This window comes from Protopterus annectens, chromosome 5.part0 (genome assembly GCF_019279795.1).
Source record: "Protopterus annectens isolate FY-2018-M chromosome 5.part0, PAN1.0, whole genome shotgun sequence".
NCBI lineage: Eukaryota > Metazoa > Chordata > Ceratodontiformes > Protopteridae > Protopterus > Protopterus annectens.
In genome coordinates this window covers 395,545,628-395,559,911 of record NC_056735.1, presented here as the reverse complement: position 1 = coordinate 395,559,911, position 14,284 = coordinate 395,545,628, and positions in this window count along the sequence as shown.

The window sequence follows — 14,284 nt, the reverse complement described above, 5'->3', positions numbered from 1 at the left end:
CTTCTCTCTTATAGAGACATACGTGCCAGACCAGGGGTAAATTTGCAATTCGCCATCCACTGATTCAAGTTTTGCTTGAATAAGTGCAGGAAGTAACCTTGCTTCACATGAATGAAAAGCCTGTTCCAGGGAAAGGGCAGCCTCCGAGATGAATACCTGTCCCTCCAGCATATCCTATGTATGTTGTAGGCTAGGTTTAGATCCCTGGATTGGGTGTTTCTGATGCTATTTGTTCTACAGATATACAATAGTTACATTAAGGTTGTATCAGAGGATGCTTTTCGGGAGAGGGATAGGTCATCTCTCTACAGCAATGTAGCAGACTGAACATAAGGCAATCCTTTGAGTTGGTCTACGCAGGACTTGTTTTTTATACATGTGTTCTTTTTGTGAGTAGCCCCTCTGGTCATTCCAATTGTTGTGCATGCTTGGTCTCGTACATGCCAAAGGGTTTTTTGTACTTGATGATTGGTCTTATGAGGGCAGAGTCAATGGAACAATGACATCTTTGGACCTAGATACCATACCCTTGCTTATAAGTTGTACAGCATGGAATGATTTTCTTATTACTGTAGGCCTGTGATGGTCAAAGACCAGGTTACTGACTACGAGTTCTCACATCCCCAAGTACTGGATCTAGTAGTAATTTGCAGGGGTGGCCATCTTATCAAACAATACTATAATGCAATTCCTAGCAGTGAGTTTAAGACCGTGACTCCAGCACCAGTTATTAATCTGTTTCAGGTCCTGTGGGAGGACACTTTGTTTATAGGGAGATGAATGTGCCTAATTTGCAACTGTCTACTAATCTGGTCAGCCAGAGACCTTCAGTGTTAGGTTTGACTTTAGAGAAGTAGATGCCAAACAGAAGAGGCCCAAAAACTGAACCTGAGGGACTTCACTACTGACTGTCTGTTTGTGGAGGTAGGCTCCCCCCCATAACTTCTTGGGTCACATTTATGAGTCAGTCAGCCACAGAAGTAGATTACATAGGGGTTTACACCTAATTCATTGAGCTTGTATACAGTACTTAAGTGTGGAATTGTGCTGAATGCTTTGATGAGGTTGAGACAGGCAGTATGCACAGCTTTGCCATCTTCCATGGTTTTGATCACCTTCTCAAATAAGTTTACCAGGTTGAATAGGCATGAACTTCCCTTGAAAGAAACAAACTGAGTTGGACTGAGCATCTGAAGGTGTCCTGAGTTATTATTTATCATGCCCGTGATAATTCTTTCCATAGCCTTGCATATGAAACTAGTCAGGCTTATGGGTCGATAGTTTCCTAGGTCCATGGATGGCCTGCCCTTGTGTAGTGGGATAACAGTTGTAGTCCTCCATTTGCTTGACATGAAGCATGTTTAGAGTCTGTGATTAAATACTACTTCTAGGGACCCCAAAAGGCCATTTTACATGTTATTAAGGAGGCATTAGGGGATGTTATCGGGTCCTATTGATGCAGAGTTTTTTTTTTACTTTGATAGTGCATTGAGGATCTATTCTGTGGCGAAAGTTGGGGGAGCTATGGTTGGAGGAATTTCTAGAGAGATGTCTGGGGGTAAAATAGGGGTAAAATTGGTGGTGAATTTATTGGGCAGTAGGTTTGATATATCCTCAGGCTCAGAATATGTGGCTCCATTTACAATCAGTTTGGCACATTGTTGTGCATTGCCTTTGAAGTTTCAGACATAACTGAAGAATGTCTTGTAGTTGTCCTTAAACTAGGAAGCTACCTTTACCTCAAATTTAGCTTTGGTTGTCTTAATTTAGTCCCCTGAATTGTTTATTTCCTTTAATGAGTGAGTTCTTACCTTTATGGGTATTGCAATTGCTATGTTTGACTAGGATTATTTTTGCTGTTTTTGTATAATCTATTGATATTGTTATTCCAGTATAGTGGCTTTTTTGAGATTTTGTGAAATTATTTTGGGTAGGCCCTGCAGCCCCTAAATGTTGTATACATGTTTGTAGAGAGGTTCTCTTGAATGACTCATTGTAGGCAGCATTGTTCACTGGATTTGGAGGACTTGGAATTTTTCCAGATTGTCACTTAAAAGTAGCAAGTTAGCCCTAGCATAATTTCTAAAAGTACCAGAGTTGCCTGGTGCACTGGATTTTATTTTTATTTCAAAGGAAACAGTTTTATGGTCTGATCTGACTAGTGAAGGCAATACACTTAAGGGAGAAGTGCAACATTGCCCTTTGTTAATGAAGACTAAGTCAAGGATGTTGTTGCCGTAGTGGGTGTACAGACTATCTGGTCCATGGTATTTGTGTTTACAAAGTACAGGACTCTCTAGGCCTGCATGTTAGGGTTCATGAATGACTTCCATTTTTGACTGAGGTAATTAAAGTCATCCATGAATATGGTGTTGAGTTGAATGAGGAATGTCTCCAGTACATTTAAGCATGTGTTATGGGTTTACTGGTATGAGAAGCTCTCTGCATGTATGGCAACTGCAAGGTCCAAAACCAAACGTAATCCAAAACCAAAAATAGACCAGCAGACTGTGGCAAGAAATCAATGTTTAATTATGTACTAAAAGCACATAATAATAAAGGAGAAAGAATCAGACCGGTTTAGGCTTAGTAAATCACATAGCCTTCATCAGTGATCATCACACTGGTGAAGGCTATGTGATTTACTTATTTTTTGGTTTTGGATTATGGGTTTCTTGGGTCATAAATGGGGACCAATATCTTGCAAAGATATGGTATAGGACTTTACCTATGGTAACGTGGACATGGAGTAGCTCATGTGTGTCATACTGTTTGACTTGTCTTGAGGTGTGTTTCTTTTTTATATAAACTGAGACACCTTCACAATTTGTCCCTCCCTGTGCAGTAACAGGTCTAACTGTGTGGAAGGCATTGTAGCATTGCACAGCCAGGGTACTTTCTGTGGTTTTGAACAATATCTCATTAACTATACAGATGTCTACATTCTTCAGAGTGAGGAGGGATTGCAGGGAGAGACTCCTGGAATATAGTGATTGTGCTCTTCTAAGACTTTCAGATACATCTCACTGAATTTCTAAAGTCTGTGGTATTAACACTAAAATATATTGCCATAGATGAAGTGCAAGACCTCTGATATCTCACAGTTCTAACCACATAACTTCCTGTGTTTGAGTGAATGGGATGATACAAATGTACTCTATTCAGCTTTACTTCATCAAAGATCTTAAAGAAGGAACTTACTCTATAACCAGTATTAATAAACATATGCCTCAAAATAACCATTTTTTAAAATAAATTGTCAATTGAAATTCATTGCGATAATCTTACTGGATGTGTTTAACAGTTATTAGAATAAAATTACATGTAATTCACAGAAAAAAAGGTTCTTAGCAATGTGGCATTTACCATCATAGTAGATTTAGCAATTATGGAAGCAGCGGTTGTTTTTGTTGGTTATTTTAACTTTCCATTAGTAGACTGGTGTATGTGTAAAGACAGTAAAGACTCTACTGTTAATGTAGTCATTCTCTGATGAGCACTTTTGGAATAAGTAGCAGTAAAAGTCAAAGAAGGAAAAAGTTGTTTGATATGGGGTCACTAGGAATACTTGCACCACATTTAACCAACATGTGGCTATTCATCCTCAAAACATTTAAAATCTTTGGTGATCACTACTAAATACAATGATATTCCCATGGTTGCAAAACACAAAAACATTCCTGATGTGGGGGCAAGCCCCCACACTCCTGAACTACATATGCATTTTTGTTCACTTTGTACAATAACAGAAATTCTATAGGATTGAAGACAGGGAGTGGTACCTTTAAAAACAATATCTGTAACAGTGTGAAAACTAATGAATTGTCACTATACCAAATACTCTGAGCAGTCATGTGAAAGAAGAATACATTTCAGGGTGTAACAAATGCATTCCTTATTTGTCAGTATATCTCTGATAGTCCTATATAAAGCAACATAATACTTTATAGTGAGGCAAAAATAAAATATTATGGCTTTCTGGGATACTTAAGTCAAGAGAAAGTTGTTTAACAAGAGATCATTCTCAGTTTAGTTTAGAATGCAATAAAATATATTCAGTAAGATTGCACAATATTGTACTTTACATAAACAAGGCAACTGTACTGTCTCCAAATATGTGTTTTATGTTAGCTATGCTGAGCTTACAAAACTGAAACAGTGGCACAATCATTTCAATAAATATGTTAATTTGATAGAGGTTGAGTAGGCATTGCAATTAATCTTGAACTGTGTGTAGCATAGTTTGGCAGAAAAGGCAACCACTTGAATAATTGTGCCTCATCAAAATGCAGTGAAGGTTAAGTTTTCTTCTGTTAGAACATTACAAAAAAAATTAAGAAAAATACTGAGAAAGCTGATGGACAATAAATAGAGGATCGATGTATTATTTTTTGAGCTATTGTGATGTCTCCCTCTAGGGTAGTGATCAAAGAGCCTGAATCCTCACCACTGACAACAGTAAGGGACATTCACTTGATACAAAAATAGATACAAACAGTATTTCCAGAAGCAGCTCCCTGCATCAAGCACAATTTCCCTTAAGAGCACACAGGGAACACATTCAGTCCAGGGTCTGGATTTCCCTTTCTCTCTCCAGGACCCCAATAAGACTCCCCACTGGCACAGCTGTAGAGTTGAGTCTTCAGCCGAGTATCCAAGCCAACTCCTCCAACACCCTCTTTGTGAAACTAGTGCTTTGTGTCCTGCTCCAAGTGGCTATTACACATACTCTTTGAGATATGATTTGCACACAAACAGACGCTCAAATACTCACACACACACACACACACACACACACACACACACACACACACACACACACACACACACACACACACACACACACACGCACACATGCACACACATACGCACACACACCCTGGAAAGGCTGACACAGATTTACTCACCCTGCTACCCTTGGCCCAGACTATAACATAGTTACTGCCACCAGACACTACAAAGCCAGATACTCTAGGGCTCTTACAAGGTTGCCCAGTTATACTAAATGAAGTTAATATTAATACAAATGGTGGTATTTTGACAAAACACAAAGCTCTCAGGAGTAGCCATATCGCCACCAAATAAATTTAAGTACTCTCTACTGTCAAAGGTTAAAATATTCTCTAGAAGACCAGCCACAACGAGAAGTTTAAATATATTTAATAATAAATAATAAAAGAACATGAAAATATTAAATATCTATTTACAATAAGCACCAGAGAATTAATCACAGGAAATATTAAAGATAACACAAATGAATAGATTCACACAGATACATAAAAACAGTACTTAACTAATCTCACTATATTTTTCTGACTGATCTAAAGAAGTACTATTCCCTGGCAAGATGAAGTGGGTGAGAGATCCTTCTTTGTCAAGTTTCAAAAACATACTGCTCTGAGACTACAGTCTGCATCAAGTATTAAAACATCATTTCAGTCCTGAATTACAAAATGACATCACATACATCTGGTCATCTCAATTCTTGTTTCCATGCTACCCCCTTTACTAAAAACTGAACCAGAATCTCGTACATATGTGTTACTCTACACATAGATAGAGCTGCTAAGATGTGTTATAGCATCTGGAAGCCATAAAACCATTTCAACACTTCCACCCATCCAGGGTAGCAATTAGTTCATTGCTAAGGACAATAGAGAAAGCTTCCTAGTACAGAGTTTTTGTCTCTAGCTGCATTAAGACCTGTGAGATACAATCTTTATGGCTTATACCAAGTCATTTAATTTCAAATTATTTTACAAAGTTAGCTGTACTGAGATTAACCTCTTTGCTTCCAGAATTCTCTGTTACAATGTATTCATTTCAATAGATACCATATAGTCAGGCATACGTCTTTTTCTGTCTAGCAGGAGCCACTGTTGGTATATTTTACAACACAAGCAGCTTTACAAATACATTTTTCAACACAATCATCTGTACAAATAAGTTTGATATACAAATGACATATAATTCTTTCCAGCTAGCTATGCTGGAACATGTTACACATCCACTGCCTTACTTCTCCTGGCATAGTTGGCAATACCTCACAACATTACATCTTTCCCACCTTTGAAGACTCAAGCCAGTTTCTCAACTGACCCTGGAAAAATATGGCTTGAAGGACGTGAACCTGTCTGGGAACACATTAACTCATACCCTGTCTTGATAACCCATCTGCATTGGCATTGCTGACCCCACTACAGTGTTGCATTGCTATGTCATAAACCTGCAACCCTAGGCTTCACTTTAATAACTTGGCATTTTGCTAACTGGCTCAATGTAGCCATAGCTTCCCCTCAGACTCCTCCTGCCATCCATTGCAAATACTCAGCACCAGGGACCTCCTATCATGGTAAGGCTTCATCATGCTAATATGGTACAATTTGTGCCCCTGCCGCCTAGCAGGTTTACCATACAGTTAACATCAGTGACCTTCCTTACTACTTCAAAGGGTTCATAGGTTCATAGGTTCATACTAGGCTATCTGCCCTAGGGCATTTATAAGCCTAGCCAGAATGTGTCTGGCTTTCGCCACCCATTTTAAATTTATTTTGCTATGCCCTTTTTCGAGGTTAGTATACTGTGCCTCTGTCTAACAGTGACACAGAAGTGATACCCAGGGTAAACCTATGATCTCCCATCCACTCATCAAAATTCCTCTTGAAGAGAGTCAATGAGGGACTCTGCCTAACCTGGACTGGGATTTTATTCCAGAGTGAAGGGAGCCTCTGGGTTATGAATCTGTCCCTCCAGCATGTCCTATTTATTTCAGTGCTGAGGTTCAAGTCTCTCGAGCACGTAGCTTGATGGGATTTGGATTTTCTGAGGTGTAGCATGTCCATTAATTCCAGGTTGGACATGACTTTATACGTCAGGCACAGATCGCCTCTGAACAGGCGGTATGCCACTGAGTAGAGCTGGAGTTTCTTTAACCGGGCAGCATATGGCATCTGTTTGAGCCCTTTGATCCTCTTGGTGAGGTACTTTTGGGGTCTTTCCAGTTGCTGCAGGTGTCTGGTAAGGTACATCCTAAAAGAGGCATTGTACTCAATTATGGGCCTGATGAGGGATGAGTAAAGAGGCACGATGACCTCCCCTGATCTAGATGTGAATCCCTTCATGATTAGGTGGGCTATATAAAATGTTTTTCTAACCACTTTGGCCACGTGGTTGTCAAATGAGATATTGCTATCAACTTGGGTCCCCAGGTCCCTAATTACTTCTTCTGTACTTAATGGATTACCATCTATGTAGTAATTTGTGGGCACTTTGTTTTTGCCAAAGGGGATGACTATACACTTTTTGGCATTTAGCTTGAGGCCATGGCTCTGGCACCTGTTGTCTGTTTATATGAGGCCCTTTAGGAGGATGCTTGTGTCGACTGGAGAGTCGATTATGTCACCCAGTTTGCAGTCATCTGCGAACTTGGTCAGCCACAGTCCTTCCGTGTTGGCCTGTACCTCCGAGAAATATATACCGAACAAGAGAGGTCCCAGGACTGAGCCTTGTGGGACACCACTTGTAACTGGTTTGGAGTCTGACATGGCTCCAGCAATTCTAACCATGTGGGTTCTGTCCTTGAGCCAGTTTGCAATCCATCTAGTGACATAGGGGTTTATATTTAAGCTGGTGAGCTAATCTATAATGCCCGAGTGGGGTATTGTATCGAAGGCTTTTGCGAGGTCCAGGTAGGCTGTGTGGACCACCTTCCCCTCGTCAATGGCCTTGGTGACTGTTTCAAAGAAATCAACCAGGTTTAAGAGGCAGGATCTGCCCTTAACAAAGCTGAACTGGGTAGGATCCAGTGTCTGTAGGTCCCCAATATCTTTATTTATGAGGTCCATGATGATCCTTTCCATAGCTTTGCAGACCAAGCTAGTCAGGCTTATGGGGCGATAGTTTCCAGGATCCGTTGAGGCACCACCTTTATGGAGAGGGACCACTGTTGCTGTACGCCACTCTTTGGGCACATATCCTGTCTGCCAAGCTACCTGCAGCTTATTGTGTCTGACAGAAATGATCACCATAACCTGCTCTCCCACAACATACTGTCAAACTTGAGCATTTCTGTCATACCAGACCTTTTACTACTGTTGGGTTCTTGACAGGTTCTCTTGGGCCAAGCCCATGAGCTCCCTTAACTTTGTTCTGAGGTTTAGGACATATGACACAACAGACTCCTTGTGGGATTCACACTCACCCTACCATTCATCACAAATCAAATCTAAAGGCCCCTCACCCTATGCCAATACAGCAACTTTAAGGGTGAAAAATCCTTGGATTCCTGGGGTACCTCTCTGCATGCAAACAGCAGATGGGGCAAATATTTGTCCTAGTCTCTATTAAATTGGTATGCAAATGCCCATAACATGGTCTTCATTGTAGGGTTTAACCTCTCCACAAGACCATTAATCTGGGGGTGGTAGATGGTGGTCTTTAGGTGCTTCTCTGTCTCGATAAAGGACCAAACCCATGCCTCAGGGTATCTAGTAGCATAATCTACTACCACCAGGATATATTTCTTCCCTGTGGAACTTTGGGTACTCAGAGGCCCCACAATATCCATAGTTACCCTCTGAAATGGCTCTTCAATCACACCTAAAGGCATCAAAGGAGCCTTGACCCTGTCTCCTGCCTTGACTACTTTTTGGCACTGCTCACAGGTCCTACAATACCCTTTACATCCCTTGCAATCCCAGGCCAATAAAAGTTCTTCATAATACGTCTCTTGGTATGCTTTATGCCCATATGACCTACAAAAGGAATGGCATGGCTATGGCTAGAAGTTCCAGATGTTAGGCTCTAGGCATTATCAACTGCTGTAGTACCTCGCCCTATAGCCCTCCCTCAGGGATTCACTCTCTATATAGTAACCCTTTGTTTTAGTATACAGATTACCCTTTTTCCTTAAGAATCAGGTACCTCCATACCTACCTCCCTCAAGCCACTTAGTGTAGGGTCTGAGAGCTGACACTCTCTCAACTCTGTCTTTGTGATTCTTCCTAGCTACCTTTCCACAGGAAGCCTGGTATCCTGTAACAGTGGTGCCTCACTGCCAACTGGGGTACTACTACTCACCTCTGACATGCAGTTACTCTGTCCAAGGGAACATCAGTACCTACAGCAACTGTGGTTCATCTTTAGGCTCACTGCTACAGGGTAGGTCTCTCCCTGAAATAGCCACCTCACCAGCCCTGGCTTCATGTGTGGGGTATGTCTGGGTTTCCCCCAGGCTACCAGACACACATGCTTGTTTCCAAGCTTGGCTGCATGTAACTGCATGCACTAAAGGTACTGCATTATCAAAATCATTCCCTATCAAGACATCTGCAGGGATATCCTCAAACATACCTACTTGCTTGCTTCTTTTTCCACCCTTGTCAAGGTGAACCCTGGCCAAAGGCATTTGGAATGGAGTCCTTCCTAAATATCTGACAGGAGTGGACTGCTCAAACAAGTACTGCTGCTATTTAGCTACTGCAGGCTTCACGATGTAAGAGGCTGTGTCTCTCTTAGCAGTGGCCTGTTTTCCATCCACTAAGATAGGATATAAACTCTGGTGTTAGTTTGGTACCCCTGTTGTCTCTGACAACTTACCACTGGCATACTGTTATTTCTGCTTGCTGGCTCCCTCGCCTTTTGTTCACCACCTTGCCTCAGTGGACATCCATATGACACATGGCCCTAGTGGTTACATTTAAACCATCTAACCTTTTATCCTGGCCATTTACCTGATCTACTGGCTTCCCCTATTACTGGTGGACTCTGGTGGGGTGGGTTAAGCTGCCCACCATGGGTTACCTTATATCCATGTGCAGCACTGGGTATCCCCTTCTTGTGTGGTGATGCCCTTCTTGCTAAGTAGACATCACCTTTCCTCTCCAGCTCATCTGCAGTTACACTTCCAGTCTGTCAACCAGATTTTCATGTTCTTAGGCAAAGTACTAAAGGCTTGTTCACTCACCAAAAGGTCTTCCAGCCTTTCAAAAGTGATAACCTGACACCCAGTCACCACCTATGAAAATAAGTGCTTAACACATCAATATAATCACATATACTTTCATCTGCCTTGCTTCTTCTGTAAGCTTCAGGTCTTAACTTAAAGCAATTTGATAAGCATTGTTTGACTTTATCATAATTTATACAATCAGTATTAGACAATTTAGAAACAGCAGTTACAGCTTTACCATGGAGTAAAGTGATCAGGAAGGTTACCTAGAGCCCTTAGTCAGTAATATAGTTTTTACATACTCTTTCAAATATATGAATAAAACTATCAACATTTTCATCCTCTCTAAATTTTGGAAGAAATGTACTGACCTTTATTGCTTCTGGGGATCAGTTATACCTTCCCCACTACCTCATTGACCCTGACGAAGAGTCAGCATATCCCTCTCATGCTGGCACTGTTTCTCTTTTTCTTTGGCCTCCAAATGCAGCAGTCTCTCTGCTGATTCTAATTCCATCTGTTTCTCCTTTTCTTCAGCCTCTAAATCCCACAGTCTCTCCACTGATTTTATTCCAAACGTTTGGCCTCTAGTTCAAGTCTCTTTAGGCTCCAGATGGATTATTAAGTCTTCTGAGGAAAAGGTGAATTGTCCTGTTTCTAGGGTCTGCAAATTCCCATCATCAGACTGGTTATCCTCCTGGTTGCTTGTCTGAGCTGTGACTAAGGCTGAAATAATTTCCTCTTTAGTCAGGTTGGCATGCACCAGTCATTTGGCTTCTCACACTTTGCCATAATCATCTACTGATATCTTTGCCTGCTTTTCCTGACTAAACTAAACTAACACAAAATAAGTAAAATTGTTGTGAAAAAGAAACTCTACATGTTTACCTTGTGACTGCTGAGAGCACACAAACCTTCAGTGACAACTGCCTACAGGCTACAGAAGTTCAATTAATATCCACACCACTGCTCACAAATATGTGATGCCCCCCACTGGGCCAGTGATAAAGGAGCCTGAATCCTCACCACTAACACTGGAGAGGGACATTCACTTGGAACAAAAATAGATGCACACAGTATTTCAAGGTGCAACTCCCTGCATCAAACACAATTTCCCCTTAACAGCACACAGGGAACACACTCTTTCTGGGCTCTGAATTTCCCTATCCATCTCTCTCTCTAAAGACCCCGAGTAAGACTCCCCACTAGCACAGCTGTAGAGCTGAGTCTTCAGCTGAGTGTCCAAGCCAAATCCTCCAATACCCTCTCTGTGAAACCAGTGTTCTGTATCCCTGCTCTAAGTAGCTGATACACACACTCTAAGATTTGATTTGCACACACACACACACACACACACACACACACACACACACACACACACACACACGCACACACACGCACACACACACACACACCTACCTGGGAAAGGCCGGCACAGATTTACTCAGCCTGCTACCCTTTGCCCAGACTATAAGGTATTTACTGCCACCAGATACTCCAAAGCCAGATACTCTATGGCTCTTACAAAGGTACCCAATTATACTGAGAGAAATTAATATTTATAAAAATGGTAGTATTTTGACCAAATGCAAGACTGTAAACAGTGGCCATAGTGTCACCAAATAAATATAAGTACTCTCAAAGGAAATATTCTCTAAAAAAACAGCCAGAATATTTAATAATAAATAATAAAAGAACATGAAATTACTAAATATCTATTTGCAATAAACACTAAGAGTTTCAATCACAGGAAATATTAAAAATAACACAGATTAATAGATTCACATAGATACAGAAAAACAGTACTTAACTAATCTCACTATATTTTCCTGACCGATCTAAAGAAGTATGTTGTGTTTTTTGATCTAAAGAAGTACTATTCCCTGGTTATTTACTAAAACCAGACAAGTTGAAGTGGGTGACGGATCCTTCTTTGTCAAGTTTCAAAAACAGACTGCTCTGAGACTACAGTTTTCATCTAGTATTAAAACATAATTTCAGTCCTGGATTACAGAATGACATCATGTACATCTGGTCATCTGACTTCTGGTTCCCATACTACCCCCCTTAACTAGAAACTGAACCAGAATAGCACACATATGTGTTATCATAGACACAGATACAGCTTTGCTAAGATGTGTTATAGCATCTGGAAGAGATAAAATTAGCAATTAGTTCACTGCTAAGGACAGTACAGAAGGCTTCATAGTACAGACTTTTTGTTTCTGGCTGCATTGAAACCTGTGAGATACAAAACTCCAGCTAGCTATACTGTCACATGTTACACATCCACGGCCTTACTTCTAATGGCATAGCTGGCAATACCTCACATCATCACAGCTATGCTGTGCAGAATCAGGTCATCAAGCATGTTATGTAGAGTATAAAAATTCTCCTTATAAAGAGAATTGTGAGGAATATCCAATGCCCTAATCTTAAATTTTAAAGTAGTCTTGCCAAGCAAAGTCTGATCATTCAAGCATGTAGTTCTACTTTTGGATATGAGATTTGTTTTTAACTAAGAGCATTTAAGTAGTGTCACCAGTTCACTGTTCAATCAAACTAAGATGAGTCTTCTTACAGGAGCTACCTTAACTGACATGAAACAAGCTTTCGAAGCAGTGAACCATCATTTTCTGATAAAAAAACTTGAATATGTCACTTTTTTAGGATTGCATCTGCATCTGATATTGTACTTTCTACATAGCAAAGCAATCACTGATACAGTTGTACTCAGCATCAGTGTCCTGGCTAGACCTGATTTAGTTTTCTATTTCTATTAATGACTTAGCAACAAGCCTGTTCAACCAACTGGTTATGTTTTATGTGGATGATATATTACTTTAAAATCAGGACAGGATATTGTCTCAATTGTTATAAAATATATTTCAGTCAAATCTTCCAATAGCTAATAAGCAATACACTAACAACCCCCCCCCCCAAAAAAAAACCAGAAAGTAGCTTCCATGATCTTTAGAATAACTCAGTGGTTGCAAGTAACCTATTTTTACCATTAGAACCCCAAATAACAACAATATACAACAACAGCATCCATAATAAGTATATATACATATATACTGCACCCAGACTCTCCTTTAACATTCACACAAAGATGACAGTGGACAAGGTGCTTGAACATCTTAAAGCACAGTTACATGTTATCTAACTTCCTAATATCTGAGGATTAGCAGATTACTGTAGCAAACTTGTTTATCCTTAAAACAGTCTCAAAAAAGCATCCATAAATACATCCATCAATTAAATAATTAAACAATTGCACAATAATTAAACAAAACAATTAACACACATTAAATCATGTCATTTTAGATTTACTGTTTAGCCTCCCTGGGTACCAGTGTATCATATTTTAAAATGTACAAAGTTTCCTTATACAATAATTTATCTTTAAAATGGCATTGGTCCCCATCCCCAAGTGTATTTGTTCTAATATACAACCTTTCAACAATGATGGATCACTATGGTGAAATTTTTGAAAATAAATTCCCAAGGGACTTTCAATTTTAGCATTTTAATGTCCCTAACTTGCTTCTGCAGACTAATTTTAAAAGATCTCTCACTTTCTCCCACATAAAATAAATTACAAGGGCATTTTAATATATACACAATGCCCTGAGTGTTCTAACAAAACTTTTCTTTTGGAAAAAATCTCATATAATTTATTTTAACAAATATATTCACAATATATTTACACACACAGCATTTATTACACTTATAAGTACCTAGCTCCAGAGAAAGTTGCTTATCCAACTTATCTAAAGGGGGAACGAACCTACTGTGTACTATAAAGTCTGCTAAATTTTGTCCAATGTTATAAGAGATACAGGGAAAATGTTTGGCCAGCCCAGATAATTATCTATCTTTAAACAAAATAGGCCAGCGATATCTTAATAAATCATTAAGCTGTTCACTTAATATATGTTGTAACAAAACATAGATCATATGATGTGAGGTGGAATGTCACTAGTAACAACAATGTATGTGTGACTTTGACCTTCTCTAGCAACATCAGTAGGGTGTATGATATTGTTCAAAAGAACTGGTCAATTCTTCAGATGTATGAGTGCATTAGAGAAGAGGTAGGTAACAAACTGAATGTCTGCTTCAAGAATGCTATGTCTCCGAAAAGGCAGTTATGCTATGGTCCTAGTTTGGGCAATGATAACAGTTGTCTTAGATCTAAGAGGGTTGGGGGCTTCCTTTGTCATTTATGTAAAGCATGTAGTTATATTATGAGTGCCAACATTTTTCAGCACCCTTTGATGGGTTTCACTTTTAGTCTCAAGCTGTATGCCAGTTGTAGAAGTTGTGATTTGG